At 44.8% G+C, this 18,090-nt stretch overlaps 1 protein-coding gene across 2 annotated transcripts in view; it reads right to left on the bottom strand.

Moving 5' to 3' along the window:
* CCNG1 (cyclin G1) overlaps positions 1-18,090 on the bottom strand; it is a 294,124-nt gene that overhangs the window by 65,573 nt on the left and 210,461 nt on the right. The gene's annotated exons all lie outside the window — the stretch shown is intronic.

Here is an 18,090-nt window from a genome sequence, read left to right as displayed (position 1 = left end):
GAGAAAATCATTAATACTGTTCCAAAAACTTTTTTGCTTAGGACACTCATAAAAGATGTGTACCCAATCAACATTAGTATATTCTGTACATCTCCAACAGTAAGCTGAGGAACGGTTATTAAATTTGACCATTTACTTGACTATTGACAGAAAAGCCCTATGAAGGTATTTCCAAGTGAAAATGCTCCAGTATTGAGACCATGAGGCATGTTTAATGGATTTTACATCTTGGGAGAAATTAAAAGAATGACCCTTGAATATAAAATTCCAATATTTCTGGTTTACAGAAAACTTAACAATTAATATGTTCTATAATTTTGAGATGATATTGTCTGTGGTAGATTATACATTTCACTTATGAAAGTTATCATCATTGGTCTTTCCTGACAAGATGAATTGCTAAGCATTCTGCATAGATCATGGGAAGAAGTTAAGGCACTTTGTAAAATTAACCAGTTCTGAGAAGGCAAATCATACTTTTTGATAAGGCTATCATAGGTTGGTACTAGGCTATCAGCCCTAGGGCCTATACAAGCCTAGCCATAACAATTCCCTGGCTATTTCTTCCCACAATATTTACTTCCCTGGACCCCTGTCTAGCAGGGCAACTGACGTGATCCCCGGGGTGAATTTCCTATCTCCCATCCAATCGCCAAGGTTCCTTCTGAAGACTGCCAAAGAGGCACTCTGCTTGACATGTATGGGAAGTCTATTCCAGAGTCTGGGGAGTCTATGGGTCAGGAACCTATCCCTCCAGCATGTTTTGTTCACTGTGATGACAAGGTTTAGATCCCTGGAGCGTGTGGCTCTGAGGGATTGGGATTTCTTTAAGTGTAGCATGTCCAACAGCTCCGGGTTTGACATGGCCTTGTATGTTAAGCAGAGATTGCCTCTGAGTAGACTATATGTGACTTGAGTATAGCTGGAGTTTTTTTTACACCGTCAGCAAAGGGCATCTTCTTTAGGCCTGTGATTCTTATAGTGAGGTATTTCTGCCGCCTTTCCAGTTGTTGCAGATGTCTTGAGAGGTACATAGCAAATGGGGCTTTGGATTCTATAATTGATCTAATGAGATGAGTACAGTGGGACAATGACCTTTTTCTGGATGAAAAGCCCTTCATGATGAGGTGTGCCACAGGATTTTCCGACTGTTGTGGCGATGTGGTTATCGAAGGTGAGACCACTGTCCACCTGTGTCCCCAAATCTCTTATCACACTTTCGGTGTTTAGTGTACTGCCACCTATGTTGTAATTCATGGGTACATGTTTTTTTCGCAAAGGGGATAACTATACATTTCTTGGCACTGAGCATGAGCCCATGGCTCTGGCACCAAGCATCTGTTTCTATAAAGGCCCTTTTGTAGAATATACACATCATTTGGGGATTCAATAATGGCTCCCAGTTTGCAGTCATCTGTGAACTTTGTTAGCCGTAGTCCCTTAGTGTTGGCCTGTACTTCAGAGAAGTAGATACCAAACAAGAGTGGTCCGAGGACTGAACCCTGAGCTACTCCACCTGTCTGGAGCTGAATTTGGAGTCTGCTACTTTTACAGTGTGGGTTCGGTCAGTAAGCCAGTTGGTAACCCATCGAGTGACGTAGGGATTAATGCCCAGCTTAGTAAGTTTATCTACGATTCCAGAGTGAGGGATGGAGTTGAAGGCTTTGGCAAGGTGCAGATAGGCCGTGTGGACCGCGTTACCCTCATCCACAGCTCTGGACACTGATCTCAAGAAAGTCACTCAGGTTCAGGAGACAAGATCAGCCCTTCATGAACCCAAATTGGGTGGGGTCCAGTGTTTGAAGGTTGCCAATGTCTCTGTTTACAAGTTCTATGATAATACGTTCCATGGCCTTGCAGATCAGGCTCATCAGACTGATGTGGCGGCAGTTCCCAGGATCCAAAGTGGATCCACCATTGTGGAGTGGGATAATTGTAGTTGTGTGCCACTCAGTGGGCACGAAGCCTGAGGTGAGGCTATGATTAAACATGACACTTACGTGAGGTGCCAGTTCATTTTGTAGTTCATGTAGTACACAGCCCGGGATGTCGTCTGGTCCCATGGATGCTGTATTCTTAGCTTTGAAGAGTGCAGTTTTTACCTGTGTGGCTGTTACCAGAATTTGGCAATTTGTCGGTATTCAGATGAGCCCTTTAGGGGGTGGGAGGGGGTGAAGTTGGCAATGAATCGATCTGCCAGGATATTGGCAATAGCCTTGGGATCAGTATATTTAATGCCATTCTGTTGGGGCAAAGAGCAGATCTGAGCATTGCCATTTAGATTCTTGCCATAACTACAGAATGCCTTGTGGATGACCTGGGAATCTTTGGCAATTTTATTTTCTTAACTACCTTTAGAGGATTTTATGAGGGATCTCAGCTTCTTACGGAGGCTGGTAAGGGAGTTTTTTTGCATCCTGGGTTTTCCTATTTTCTGCAATAGTTTCTTCCTTTTGTTGTAAAGTTTGTTTATGGCAGGTGACCACCAGATTGGCTCCCTGTTTTTGGAAGAGGGCGTCTTGGTTCTATTTGGGATGGCACCATTCATGCACGAGTGGATGTGCTCGTACAGTGCCTTAGTGTAGGATTCAGCAGTCGAACATTCAGATCCCGTCTGCACGGGTGACTAAGTTTGTCACTTCTGACTTGAGTAGCATGAAGGTGGCTTTGGAGAAGTGTTTTACAGAGGTTTCCTTACTAGGGGGTGGGGACAGTTGTGGATGTCAAGGGTGATTAGCTTATGGTCAAACCTAACCAATGAGGGGTGACCATAGGTGTGGAGCGTTGATTTCCCATGTTGGTAATGACCAGGTCTAGGATATTGGAGCCTCTGGTGGGACTATGGATTAGTTGATCCAGGGCAATGGAATTATGAATTCCAAGAACCGTTGGGCAAAGGTGTTGGTACACGAGTAGTTTTCCCAGTTAATGGCAAGGTAGTTGAAATCACCCAGTATTAGGGTGTTTAGCTGTATCTTAATATTATCCAGTATGTTTAGAAAGGTGTAGTGAGAATCTTGGGGCATGGTGGGGGATCTGTAGCAAGATACAATTTGGATTGCAGTCCTACCTAGTGTTAGTTGCACCTGGAGAATTTCAAGTGCATTGTGTTGGGCAACTAGCCTAGTGGTGTGAATATTCTTGGTGAATATGGACACTCCTCCACCTTTAGTGTTTCAGTCCTGGTTTGGTGGCCGAAAAGTGTGGTAAGAATTGTAGCCTGGTATTGCAGGGGTGCTCTCTGGAGCCTTGAACCAGGTCTGAGTTACTGCACAGATATCTATGTTCTCCATTTTTAGGAGTGCCTCGAGAGACTGCATTTTGAGGTTTAGACTTCTAGCATTACCTTCAGATTTTTCTTGCTTGTACCGGTTACGGTGGTGGTTTTGTCCTTTGAACTTTGCCTAAAAGAGGCACTATAAGGGTGGCAAGAGCCTTAGCCAGTAACCTGAATCCCAGGGGAGACAGCTGCAGACCTTCTCTGGCAAAGCATCGTGATCTGTCGATCATGTCCCAGGCAGACAGATACTGGATCCCCTTTGAATGACACCAGAAGCTTAGCCAACTGTTGAAGCTAAAACTTTTGACATCATTTATGCATTGATGGCAGCATAAGAAATTCTTAGTTTCCCAATAATCTAGAATATTAAGATTTATTTTTATCGAGAAAGTTTCTTGCGATTTTAAAAGGGGGTAATATTTCAAACCAAGTTTTAATATCTGCACTGGAGTTGACAAACTTTCTAAAAAATATAATAAAGTGATTTAGCAAGTTTAATTTGGTTTAACAATGTTATTTTGAATAATGTGACATAAGAAGATCCAGAGCTTGTTAGAATGATTATTTCGTGGGAGTTTGGCTAAAAGCAAAGGTCTACCTGAAAAGCCAAGCGGTACACTGGTTAAGGTATATGCCTTTCAACTACAAGTTGCAAGGTTTGATTCTCACCACTGGAAAGAGCTTTACAGATTGAAGATGTATATTTTCAGGAGTCCAGGGAAAGTACAGTTGTGTACCTACCATAAATGTAGATGTTCGAGTGTATTCACTGTTGCAGTCATTACAATTGGGTTATCCTGCTGGCAGGCTAACCGAAGTCTGCCTGAGTTCCAAAGTCTAGGTCCGGCGTCGGTTGCCGTCGCCTCTTCCCTGACATCAGTGCGCCAGGGTTATACAAGATGCAGCTGACACCATTTTCTTCAGTTTTTCTTGCCCCAGATGTCAGGTGCCCCTAAAATGGCAGGCTAAATTATGCCAATAAGCATGCATGCACAAAAAACAACTTTTCCTTCATCTACAAGCAAATACACCACATAGGTTGTATAGAGTAGAAAAGTACAGTTAGGTCCCAGCAAGGAAGAAAGGCGGATGGTGGGAGGGTAACCTGGACTGCAACAGTGAACACACTAACACCTACATTTATGGTAGGTACACAAAGTACAGTTTTGTACCTACCATAAATGTAGATGTTCGAGTGCTAATACAGCTGCAGTCATAACAGATGGGTTCTCCTGCCGTCAGGCGGGTCCTCGGTCGGCCGAATTCCAAAGTCTAGGTCCGGCGTCGGTTGTCGTCGCTTCTTCCCTGACGTCAGTGCGACAGGGGTATAAAAGAACCAGCCGACGGCATGTTCTTCAGTTTTTCTTGCCCCAGATGTCAGGTGCCCCCAGAAGGAAGGCAATACATAAAATTATGAAGTAATGCAATGCAATATAATCAAAAAACAGTAGTTGCAAGCAAATACACCATACAAGAATACCCCTAGAGGGGAAGGAGGGAGGGAAACCTGGACTGCAGCTGTATTAGCACTCTAACATCTACATTTATGGTAGGTAAAAAACTGTACTATGTTCATCGTGCATACAGCTGCAGTCATAACAGATGGGTAGAATCCCAAAGCTAAGAAAGGGGTGGTAGGCACTAGGTGGAACTAGGATGAGCCAAAATGCCCTGCAAGACTGCAGTGGCAAAGCCTGCTCTGGATTTGGAGTATAATGGTAGGTTGTAGTGTTTGGAGAAGGTATGCACAGAACTCCAAGTGGCTGCTTCCAAGATATCTTTGGTAGGAACTCCTCTGAGGAAGGCTGCAGTGGTGGCTGTGGCCCTGGTGGAGTGAGTTCTAATGCCCGTAGGAACAGTTTTGCCATGAAAGGAATAGCAAAAGCGTATGCAGTGGGCTATCCATTTTGAGATTGTCTGCTTGGAAATTGGCTTTCCTGGGGCTCCTACCGCATAGGCCACAAAGAGCTGTTCTGATTTTCTGAAAGGCTTTGTTCTGTCCAAATAATAACGCAGTTGCCTGTGGATGTCCAAGGAATGTAGTAATCTCTCCCCTTTGTTTTGAGGATTGGGATAAAAAGTAGGTAAATGTATGGCCTGATTTAAAGCTACCCTGGATACCACTTTAGGCAAAGTAAGGGTTGGTACGTAATGAAACTCTGTCCTGATGGAAGATGATAAAAGGCTGGACAGCCATGAGGACCTGTAGTTCTGAAACTCTACGAGCTGAAGTGATAGCCAGAAGGAAAGCTGTTTTCCAGGACAAATATTGCAAATCTGATGAAGCAGCTGGCTCAAAAGGAGGCAAAGTCAGTTTTTCAAGAATGAAATTTAGATCCCAAGCAGGTATTGGTCGTTTCCTTGGAGGTCTTAAATTCTTAGCCCCTCTGAGGAACTGTCTTACAAGAGGGTGAGAGAATAAAGGAGGATCAGTGTTGTATTCTGCAGAAATGGCTGAGGCATGGATTTTGATGGAGAACGAAAGTCCACTGCTTAGTAGTTCAGCCAAATACTGTAGTATTTGAGGTAAATTCAGTGTTCCAGGGTTCTGGCCCTTTTTCTCATTCCAGACACAAAAACGTTTCCATTTTGCGGAGTAAGCTTTTCTAGTTGATGGCCTTCTGGCCTCCAAAATGACATCCTGCACCTCCCTGGAGAGTAGGGCCTGCTGTGATGCTAAGGAATCTTCCATGCGGCTAGATTGAGTGTTTTTAGCTGACTGTGAAGAGTTTTGAAGCTGTGCCGAGTCAGAAGAAGAGGCATTAGAGGCAGGGTCCATGGAGGGGAACGAGTCAAGCTCCTCAGGAGTGGGTACCAGTGTTGCCTTGGCCAATCTGGAGCAATGAGGATCATCTTTGGTCTGTCTGCTCTAGTCTTCAATAGGACTTTGGGCAGCAGAGGAAGAGGAGGGAAGGCATAAACTGTCATTGATGTCCAGCTGAAAGAAAGAGAGAGCGTCCACTCTCCAGGTCTTTGGGTGGAAGGTCCTCTAGCAGAATTCTGTCAATTGATGATTTTTGTGGGAGGCAAAGAGATCTATGTCTGGCCTTCCCCATTCTTGGATTATTTCTGTAAAAACTTTTGGATGCAACATCCATTCGTGTGGATCTGTCATATTCCTGCTTAGGTGGTCTGCCAGCATGTTTTCCTTGCCTGGCAAGTACTGTGCTTGTAATTCCATTTGTAAGTCCATGGCCATGTTCCAAAGTGATATGGCCAGTCTGCATAGGGGATAGGAATGTGTTCCTCCCTGCTTGTTCATGTACCACATAACTGTGGTGTTGTCCGTTCTTATCAATAGTTGACCTGGTTGTAGAAGGTCCTTGAAAGCTATAATAGCATTTATTACTGCTAGCATTTCTTTTTGATTGATGTGAAGGTGCTTTTCTTTTTGGGACCATTTGCCCTGAATGCACCGGACTGTCATGTGCGCCCCCCCAGGCGTAGTCCGAGGCGTCTGTTGTGATGACTTGAATTGCTTGAGGCTTGCTGAATGGAAGACCTGTGTTTGCTTGACATGCTTGAGCCCACCACAGAAATTCCTTTTGCAGACATGGAAGTAGTGTTATTATTGTATTATTGTTTCCAAACTGTGGCTGTGTTGAGACCATATGTTTTTTTAGGTACCATTGTAGTTTTCTCATATGCAGCTTTGCACATGGGATTAGCAAGATGCAAGATGCCATGAATCCTAGAGCCTGCAGGATATTCCTTGCAGTCAGCCTGGTGCAATTTGCCAGTGTTTTGAAGTATTGAATTAGTTGCCCCTGCCTCTCTGGCGTGAGGTAGGCCATCTGGGTGTTTGTGTCCAAATTGGCACCCAGGAAAATTATATTTCGAGAGGGTATTAGCCTTGATTTCTCTTTGTTGACTATGTATCCCAGAGAGTTTAACAACATTATTACATAAGCCAGATGTTTCAGAAGAATGTGCTTGCTGTCCGCTTGGATCAGGCAGTCGTCCAAATAAGGGTATATTTGTATCCCTTGAAGTCTGCAGTAGGCAATTACTGATGCCAGGCATTTCGTGAATACTCTGGGCGCAGTAAATAAGCCAAAGGGCAATGCAGAGAATTGATAATGGGTTGAACCTGCAAGAAATCTGAGGTATCTTCTGCAATTTTGTCCGATTGGGACATGCAGGTATGCCTCCTTGAGGTCCAATGTTACCAGCCAAGACTCCTTGCCCAGCATGGGAAGAAGTTGCTGTAGAGTGAGCATCTTGAATTTTGGTACGAGTAGGAATGTGTTTAGGATGGAAAGATCCAAAATAGGTCTCCAATCTTTTCCCTTCCTTGGCACCAGAAATAGCCTGGAATAAAAACCTTGACCTTGTTCGTGTGTAGGTACCTCTTGAATAGCTTTCATGTTTATAAGATCTGAAATTTGCTTTTGTGCCTCTGCCCTTTGATTGTGTGGCAGTTTTGGCATGCCTCTCATTTTGGAAGGGTATGAAAGTGGAATTTGTAGCCTCTGTTTATAATGTCCAGGATCCATTTGTCCTTTGTGACAACATGCCAATTTTGAGAATAGTGCCAGCTTTCCTCCTAAGGGAGCTGCCATTTGAGACCTGGTTGGCCTGCAAAGGGGAAAGTCATTGGGTTTGCTTTCTGAAAGATTGTGAGTTGTCCTCACCACCTCTTGGTGTAGGAGCTTGCCATTGTCTGCCTCTGTACGATCCTTGTGGTTGTCCTCTGCCCCTCGGGCGCCTGTATCTGCCTCTTTGGGGTCTGTCCGTGGCAGGAAAGGACCAGTTTTTGGAAGGCCAATTTCTACTAAAACATGGTGGTTGAACCTGCAGAAATTCTTTCACAGTTTGCATTGATTTAGCTTTTTCCTCCATTTTTCGTAATACTTCCTCAGCATTTGCCCCAAATAGTACATCCTTTTGAAGAGGGGCGTCTAGTAATTTAGCTTAGACATGATCAGGCAAGGTTTGTTCCTTGAGCCAAGCATACCTGCGTATGACTGAGCCTGTAACAGCAGCTCTACATGAGGCCTCTAGAGCATCAAAACCACATTGTAAGGTATGTTTACCCACTTGTTCTGCACTATGCATCAAATCCTGCAACTCCTACAAGTCTGGTTGATCAGGTTGTGACATTTTACTTTTCAATTGAGATAACAGAAACTGTTGGTATTTTAGCATATGAAACTGGCAGTTTAAGGCCCTCATGGTTAAGGTAGCCGAGGTATATACCTTTTTCCCCCACCTTTCTAAGGATCTGGAATCTCTCTCGGAAGGCAATGGATTTTTGGCAATGGAAGCCTCAACTCCCTTGGGTCCCTGTGAGATGGTTTCTAGGTCAGCAGCATGGCTTTTGTAAAGAAATTGGTTTGAGTCAGGAACCCTGTAGTACCTGTCAGGCTTAACTGGAGCTGGAGGTAGAGAGTCCGGGTTAAGGCAGGCCTCCGAGTAAACATCATCTAGGATGTCCAAGACAGGAAGTATAGCCAGAGGCCTGTTCTGGGGTAACAAAAGAAATTCCCTGAGCCTTTTCTTGGAATCTAAATAATCCTGGCCTTCCCAGTGGAAGTGTTCCCTTAAGGTATGCAAAGTTTCCCCAAATGAGAAATCCTCGGGGGGGGGGATACAGAAGGAATAGACTCCTCTGCATCAGAGTCTTCAAAAGGGGAGTAAGCCTGTTCCTGATCATCAGAGTGTTCTGAAATAATGGATCCCTGATCAGAGGAGGGGGAATCTTCCTCCACTCTGGGCCTTTTGTCCGGAGGTGGCTGAGAACCTCTGATTAGAGTAATTAAATCCTCAGCCATTTTAAGCATCTGTCTCTTAGGCATGGGGCCTGGAGATGGGCCCTGTGTAACTGGTCTCTTAGGGTGCATGGTTGCTTTAGACTTGGTGAAAGCCTTGATGGAGAAAGAGGAGGAAGGTCTGAAGACACCCTGAGTGGAGGTGGACGTGTCCACATTCTGTGTTTCAACGCCAAGAGTGGCTTCGGTATCTGTAGTCGGTGTGTAGGCCGAGGAGCCTGTGACCTTGGGTACAGGAGACACCGCCAAAGATGTGTCGTCGGTAGTCAGGGGCTGCGTAGGCGCCTCACTGAGAACCGGACCACGTGTAGTCGGCTTTGGCGTGGTGTCGGTAGAGGCAGCGGACCTCAAGTGTCGGTCCTTGTCTCTGCGTTTTTTAGACAAAACCGGTGTCGGAGTATCCGACGATATGGTATAGTTAAAAGCTTTCCCAAAAAAATGCTGGGTGAACTCCGCCCGACGCTTAATACTGCGTCTGTTGAATGTAGCACAACAGTGACAGGCCGAGACATCGTGGTCTGGGCCTAAACAAGGTATACAGAGGGAATGGAAATCCTTATGCGGTATTTGCTTCCCACAAGAAATACAATTATTAACTTTGTCTGACATCGGTCTGAGGCAAGAAAAGTTTCCCCAACGGGGTACTTAGCTTTTAAGAAGACTTCAGTTTTCCAAATTTTTCGTAATCTCAGGAGCTGGCCGACCGGCACTTGCGAACTGCTTCTGCTTCGGGCACCGCGCAGCAAGAAAGACTGAAGAACATGGCGTCGGCTGGTTCTTTTATACCCCTGTCGCACTGACGTCAGGGAAGAAGAGACGACAACCGACGCCGGACCTAGACTTTGGAATTCGGCCGACCGAGGACCCGCCTGACGGCAGGAGAACCCATCTGTTATGACTGCAGCTGTATGCACGATGAACATCTGTACTATGTTCATCGTGTTTCACTGTTGCAGTCATTACAACTGGGTTGAATCCCAAAGCTAAGGTTGGGAGGCTGGAGCTAAATAGGATTAAGAGAGGCTATAAGGCCCTGCAGAACTGCAGTGGCAAAGCCTGCCCTGGATTTAGAGTAGAGTAGAGAGGCAAGTGATGGTGCTTTGTAAAGGTATGCACTGAACTCCAAGTTGCAGCCTCTAAGATGTCTTTGGTTGGTACTCCTCTGAGGAAGGCTGCTGAAGTGGCTGCTGCTCTGGTTGAATGTGGCCTAATGCCCTTAGGCACTGATTTGCCATGCTGTGAATAGCAGAAATGAATGCAATGGCCTTATCGACTTTGAAATAGTATGTTTTGAGATAGGCTTTCCTTGTGATGTTGCAGCATATGCCACCAGAAGTTGATCAGCCTTTCTGAAAGCTTTAGTTCTGTCCAAGTAGAAGCGTAGCTGTCTGTGAATGTCCAAAGAATGCAGAATTTTCTCACCCTTATTCTGTGGGTTTGGATAAAAAGTAGGCAAATTAATTGTTTGGTTAAGGGCCACATTGGACACTACCTTAGGCATAAATGTAGGGTTTGTCCTCAACGAAACCCTGTCAGGATGGAAAATGAAAAAAGGTTCCACAGCTATGAGTGCCTGTAGCTCTGAAACTCTTCTAGCGGAGGTTATTGTTAGGGGCAGAGCCGTTTTCCAGGATAAGAATGTTATGTCAGCTGCAGAGGCTGGCTCAAATGGAGGCAGTGTGAGTTTTTCCAAGACATAGTTGAGGTCCCATGCAGGTATTGGTGCTCTCCTTGGAGGTCTTGTGTTTATGGCCCCTCTGAGGTACTGTCTCAGTAAAGGATGAGAAAAAATAGGTGGTTCTGTATTGTAATGAGCTGAAATGGCAGAGGCATGAATTTTAATTGATGAAAAGGAAAGGCCTTTATCCAGCATCTCAGTTAAGTATTGCAAAATCTGAGAAATATTTGGAACAATCGTGTCAATGCCTTGTGCTTGGTTCCAAACACAGAATCTCTTCCATTTGTCTGCATAAGATTTTCTGGTGCTAGGCCTTCTGGCCTCCAAAATAACATCCATCACCGCCTTTAGAAAGAGGTATGTCTTGAGAGGCTATATTATCTGCCATGCCCCCAGGTTTAAGGTTTTGAGTTGGCTGTGCAGTATCTGGCTGTTTTGTTGCGTCAATAAGTGAGGAATATGAGGTAATGTCCAGGCTGGGCAGTGAGACAAGCTCTTCAGAATTGGGTACCAGTGCTGGCCAGTCTGGGGCAATCAGTATCATTTTTGGTTTCTCTTGTCTGACCTTGAGGAGTACCTCGGGGAGGAGAGGCAGAGGAGGAAAGGCATATACTGTTAGATTTTTCCAGCTGAAAGATAGAGCATCCACTTTCCATGTGCAGAATCTTTGTAGTTATTAGTTGTCAGGGGAGGCAAATAGGTCTATGTCCGGGCATCCCCAGGTCCTTGTTATGCTGAAGACTTGTGGATCCAATTTCCACTCGTGGGGATCCATTAGATTTTTGCTTACTTCGTCTGCCAGAGTATTTTTCCTTCCTGGCAGGAATTGAGCTTGCAGATGTACTTGGTAAGCCAATACTGTGTGCCACAAGTTCATGGCTAGCCTGCAGAGGGGGTAGGAATGTGTGCCTCCCTGCTTGTTTATGTACCACCTGACTGTAGTATTGTCCGTCTTTATTAGTAGTTGTCCTGGATGAAGTTGATCCTTGAAGGCTGTTAGGGCATTCTGAACAGCTGGCATCTCTTTTTGATTGATATGTAGATGCATTTGACTTGCGGACCATGTGCCCTGAATACATCGTCCTGCCACATGGGCCCCCCCAGGCGTAATCTGATGCATCTGTTGTCAATGTCTGCCTAGCTGTGGGTAAGGTGAATGGCTGTCTCGTATTGTGGTGACAGGCTTTTGCCCACCATCGAAACTCCTGTTGCAGGCAAGGAATAAAGATAATTATTGTTTCCAGGCTGTGGCAATGTTGAGTCCAAACACTTTTTAGATGCCATTGAAGTTTCCTCATATGCAGTCTTGCATATGGAATTAGCAGAATGCAGGATGCCATGAAACCCAAGGCCTGCAGAATTTTTCTTGCAGATAACTGGGTCTTTGTTGCCAACATTTCGAAATAAGCAGTCAGTTTTCTATGTGTTTGTCTGGCGTGAAATAAGCCATCTGGGCAGTTGTATTTAAGCTTGCACCCAGGAATATTATCTCTTGAGAGGGTACGACTTTTGATTTCTACTCGTTTACTGTGTACCCTAGACTTGTCAGTAATCTTTTTATAAACGCCAGATGCTGTAGTAGAATGTCCTTGTTCTCCGCTTGAATAAGGCAGTCGTCCAAGTAAGGACATATTTGTATTCCTCTTTGTCTGCAAAATGCAATTACTGGTGCCAGGCACTTTGTGAAGACCCTGGGCGCAGTAGATAAGCCAAAGGGTAGTGCAGAGAATTGGTAGTGCATTGAGCCAGCTTTGAATCTGAGGTATCTTCTGCATGTTTGTCTGACTGGGACATGCAGGTATGCCTCTTTTAGATCTAAAGTCACAAGCCAAGCCTTCTTGCCCAACATGGACAAAAGCTGCTGTAGAGTAAACATTTTGAATTTTGGAATATCCAGATACATGTTTAGAATAGATAGGTCCAGTATTGGTCTCCAGGCTTTGTCTTTTCTGGGTACCAAGAACAGTCTTGAATAGAATCCGTGACCCTGCTCTTGTTCTGGTACTTGTTGAATGGCCCTCATGTCCATGAGGGATGAAACTTGTTTTTGTGCCTCTGCCCATTGATTGCGTGGCAGGTCTGACATACAGTTTTGCCTTGGCAGGGTGTGAAAGTGGAACCTGTAGCCTTGTGAAACTATATTTAGAACCCATTTGTCCTGGGTGATCATGTGCCAAAGTGCTAGCTATCCCCCCCAAAGGGGCTACCAATAGATAATTGCTTGGTACTGGAAGTAGAAAGTCATTGAGACTGTTTCCTGTATGGCTGTGATTTTTCCTCTCTGCTCTTCGAGGTAGAAGCACCCCATTGTTTAGGCCTGTATGGGCCTTGGGGCTGTGATCTGCCTCTGGGGCGCCTGTATCTGCCCCTTTGTGGTCTGACACTGGAAAGGACCAATTTTTTGTAGGCCAGTTCCTGCTAAATCTGGGAGGCTGTACCTGCAAGAAATCCTTGACTGTTTGCATAGACTTAGACTTGTCCTCCATTTTCTTAAACACCTCTTCTGCTTTAGCACCAAACAAAGTATCATGCTGTAAAGGAGCGTCTAATAGTTTTGTTTTAACATGATCCGGTAAATTTTGTTCTTTTAACCAAGCATTGCCTCCTAATGACAGAACCTGTAACAGCGGCCCTGCAGGAGGCCTCAAGAGAATCAAAACCACACTGCAAAGTATGCTGTCCAACTTGTTCAGCTGCATGTAATAAATCCTGCAATTCTTTATTGTCTGCACATTCTGTATTTGCTGGCATTTTCTGTTTAATCAAGGATATAAGATATTGCTAATACTTAAGCATATGAAATTGGCAATTTAAAGCTCTTACAGCCAAGGTAGCAGAGGTATACATCTTTTTGCCCCATCTGTCTAGGGCCCTAGAATCCCTATCAGAGGGGATAGGGTTTTTTCAGTAGAAGCCTTGACCCCTTTGGGACCCTGTGAAATGGTTTCTGGGTCAGCTGCACGGTGTTTGGAGAGAAATTTATGTGAATCAGGAGCCCTGTAGTATCTGTCTGGCTTAACAGGGGCTGGTGGTAGAGTCTGGAGAAAAACTGGACTCTGCAAAAACATCATCTACAATGTCTAAAACAGGCGGGATAGCAAGGGGCCTGTGCTGGGGCAATAAAAGGAAATCTCTGAGCCTTTTCTTGGATTCTGAGTAATCTTGGCTCTCCCAGTGGAAATGCTCCCTCATAGTATGCAGTGTTTCCCCAAAAGAATAATCCTCAGGAGGAGAGGCTGAAGGGACAGATTCTTCAGCATTAGAATCCTCACAGGGAGGAATAGAGCAATTCTGTTCAGAGGAGGAATCAGAGGAAATGGAAACCTGGTCTGAAGATTCATATTCTAACTCTTGCCTAGGCCTCTTTTCAGGTGGGGGATAGGATCCCCTGATCAAAGTAATAAGGTCTTCGGCCATTTTAAGCATTTGTTTTTTAGGCATGGAGGCCTGTCCGGGTGAATGCTATACTTGTTTCTTTGTCTTTAGAGCTGCTTTAGTCTTTGTAGCTGAAGTAGGTTTCACATATAACTGTGTAGGCCTGAAAAAGTACAGTTTTGTACCTACCATAAATGTAGATGTTAGAGTGCTAATACAGCTGCAGTCAAAACAGATGGGGTTGTCCTGCCGTCAGGCGGGTCCTCGAGTCGGCCGAATTCCAAAGTCTAGGTCCAGCGTCGGTTGTCGTCGCTTCTTCCCTGACGTCAGTGCGACAGGGGTATAAAAGAACCATCCGACGCCATTTTCTTCAGTTTTTCTTGCCCCAGACGTCAGGTGCCCCCAGAAGGAAGGCAATACATAAAATTTTGTGTAATAAAGCAATGCCATATAATCAAATTACAGTAGTGCAAGCAAATACACCATTAATGAATACCCCGATCAGGTTGTATGAGGAGGTGTTAGCCAATAGGCCTGTCCCAAGAGGGGAAGGAGGGAGGGAAACCTGGACTGCAGCTGTATTAGCACTCCAACATCTACATTTATGGTAGGTACAAAACTGTACTATGTTCATCGTGCATACAGCTGCAGTCATAACAGATGGGTAGAATCCCAAAGCAAAGAAAGGGGTGGTAGGCACTAGGTGGAACTAGGAGGAGCCAGGATGCCCTGCAAGACTGCAGTGGCAAAGCCTGCTCTAGTTTTAGAGTATAATGGCAGGTGGTAGTGCTTGGAGAAGGTATGCACAGAACTCCAAGTGGCTGCTTCCAAAATATCTTTGGTAGGAACTCCTCTGAGGAAAGCTGCAGAGGTAGCTGTGGCCCTTGTGGAGTGAGATATGATGCCTGCAGGTACAGCTTTGCCATGAAAAGAGTAACAAAAGCATATGCAGTGGGCTATCCATTTTGAGATTGTTTGGAAATTGGCTTCCCTTGAGCTCCTATAGCATAGGACACAGAGCTGTTCTGATTTTCTGAAATGCTTTGTTCTGTCCAAATAATAACGCAGTTGTCTGTGGATGTCCAAGGAATGTAGTAATCTTTCTCCTTTGTTTTGAGGAATAGGATAAAAGGTAGGTAAGTGTATAGCCTGATTCAAAGCTACCCTGGATACCACTTTTGGCATAAAGGAGGGGTTGGTTCGTAAGGTAACTCTGTCCTGATGGAAGATGATAAAAGGCTGCACAGCCACGAGGGCTTGTAGTTCCGATACCCTACGAGCTGAGGTAATAGCCAGAAGGAAAGCTGTTTTCCAGGACAAATATTGCAAATCTGTTGAGGCAGCTGGCTCAAAAGGAGGCAAGGTCAGCTTTTCCAGAATGAAATTGAGATCCCAAGCAGGTATTGGTTGTTTCCTTGGGGGTTTAATATTCTTAGCCCCTCTGAGGAACTGTCTTAAGAGGGGGTGAGAGAATAAAGGTGGATCAGTGATGTATTCTGCAGAAATGGCTGAAGCATGGATTTTGATGGAGGAGAATGAAAGTCCACTGCTTAGCAGCTCAGCTAGATACTGTAATATTTGAGGTAAATTCAGTTTTCCAGGATTCAGGCCCTTTTTCTCATTCCAGGCACAAAACTGTTTCCATTTTGCAGAGTAAGCTTTTCCAGTAGACGGCCTTCTGGCCTCCAAGATGACATCCTGCACCTCCTTAGAGAGTAGGGTCTGTTGTGATGTTAAGGAATCTTCCATGCGGCCAGATTGAGTGTTTTCAGCTGACTGTTAAGAGTTTTGAAGCTGTGCTGAGTCAGAAGAAGAGGCATTAGAGGCAGGGTCCATGATGGGGAATGAGTCAGGCTCCTCAGGAGTGGGTACCAGTGTTGTGTTGGCCAGTCTGGAGCAATGAGAATCATCTTTGGTCTGTCTGCTCTGGCCTTTAATAGAACTTTGGGCAGCAGAGGAAGAGGTGGGAAGGCATAAACTGTCATTGTTGTCCAACTGAAAGAGAGAGCATCCACTCTCCAGGCCTTTGGATGAAAAATCCTTGAGCAGAATTTTGCCAATTGGTGATTTTTTGTGGGAGGCAAAGAGATCTATGTCTGGCCTTCCCCATGCTTGAATTATCTCTGTAAAAACTTGAGGATGCAACTTCCATTCGTGTGGATCTGTCATATTTCTGCTTAGGTTGTCTGCCAGCGTGTTTTCCTTGCCTGGCAAGTACTGTGCTTGAAGTTCGATTTGTAAGTCCAGAGCCATGTTCCAAAGTGACATGGCGAGACAGCATAGGTGGTATGAATGGGTTCCTTCCTGAATGTTTATGTATCACATTACTGTGGTGTTGTCTGTCCTTATTAATAGTTGGCCTGGATGCAGAAGGTCTTTGAAAGCTATAATAGCATTTATTACTGCTAGAATTTCCTTTTGGTTGATGTGAAGGTGCTTTTCTTTTTGGGACCATTTGCCCTGAATGCACCGATCTGTCATGTGTGCCCCCCAGGCGTAGTCCGAGGCGTCTGTTGTGATGACTTGATTTGCTTGAAGCTTGCTGAATGGGAGACCTGTGTTTGTTTGGCATGCTTGAGCCCACCACAGAAATTCCTTTTGAAGACATGGAATTAGTGGTATTATTGTTTCCAAACTGTGGCTGTGTTGAGACCACAGGTTTTTCAGGTGCCATTGAAGTTTCCTCATATGCAGCTTTGCACATGGGATTAGTAGGATGCAAGATGCCATGAATCCCAGAGCCTGCAGGATTTTCCTTGCAGTCAGCCTGGTGAAATTTGCTAGTGTTCTGAAGTATTGAGTTAGTTGCCCCTGCTTCTCTGGCGTGAGGTAGGCTATCTGGGTGTTTGTGTCCAAGTTGGCACCCAGGAAAATTATTTTACGAGAGGGTATTAGCCTTGATTTCTTTTTGTTGACTGTGTATCCCAGAGAATTCAACAACATTATTACATAAGCCATATGTTTCAGAAGTATGTGCTTGCTGTCCGCTTGGATCAGGCAGTCGTCCAAATAGGGGTATATTTGTATCCCTTGAAGTCTGCAGTAGGCAATTACTGATGCCAGGCATTTCGTGAATACTCTGGGCGCAGTAGATAAGCCAAAGGGCAATGCAGAGAATTGATATTGGGTTGAACCTGCAAGAAATCTGAGGTATCTTCTGCAATTTTGTCTGATTGGGACATGCAGGTATGCCTCCTTGAGGTCCAATGTTACCAGCCAAGACTCCTTGCCCAGCATGGGAAGAATCTGCTGTAAAGTGAGCATCTTGAATTTTGGTACAAGTAAAAATGTGTTTAGGATGGATAGGTCCAAAATAGGTCTCCAATCTTTTCCCTTCCTTGGTACCAGGAATAGTCTGGAATAAAAACCTTGACCTTGTTCGTGAGCAGGTACCTCTTGAATAGCTTTCATGTCCATGAGATCTGAAATTTGTCTTTGTGCCTCTGCCCTTTGATTGTGTGGAAGGTTTGGCATGCCTCTCCTTTTTGGAAGGGTGTGAAAATGGAATCTGTAGCCTCTGTTTATAATGTCCAGGATCCATTTGTCTTTTGTGACAATATGCCAGTTTTTTGAAAATAATGCCAGTTTTCCGCCTAAGGGTGCTGCCATTTGAGCCTTGCTTGGCATGCAAAGGGGAAAGTCATTGGGCTTGCTTTCTGAATGGCTGTGAACTATCCTCACCACCTCTTTGTGTAGGAGCTTGCCACTGTCTGCCCCTAAACGATCCTTGAGATTGCCCTCTGCCCCTCGGGCGCCTGTATCTACCTCTTTGGGGTCTGTCCGTGGCTGGAAAGGACCAATTTTTGGAAGGCCAATTTCTACTGAAACGTGGAGGTTGTACCTGTAGAAAATCTTTCACTGTTTGCATTGATTTAGCCTTTTCCTCCATTTTTTTAATACCTCCTCAGCATTAACACCAAATAATACATCCTTATGAAGAGGGGCATCTAGTAATTTAGCTTTGACATGATCTGGTAAGGTTTGTT

Source organism: Protopterus annectens, chromosome 4.part0 (genome assembly GCF_019279795.1).
Source record: "Protopterus annectens isolate FY-2018-M chromosome 4.part0, PAN1.0, whole genome shotgun sequence".
NCBI lineage: Eukaryota > Metazoa > Chordata > Ceratodontiformes > Protopteridae > Protopterus > Protopterus annectens.
Note: the sequence above shows the minus strand (reverse complement) of the source record. Positions and strands in the feature narration are given on the sequence as shown.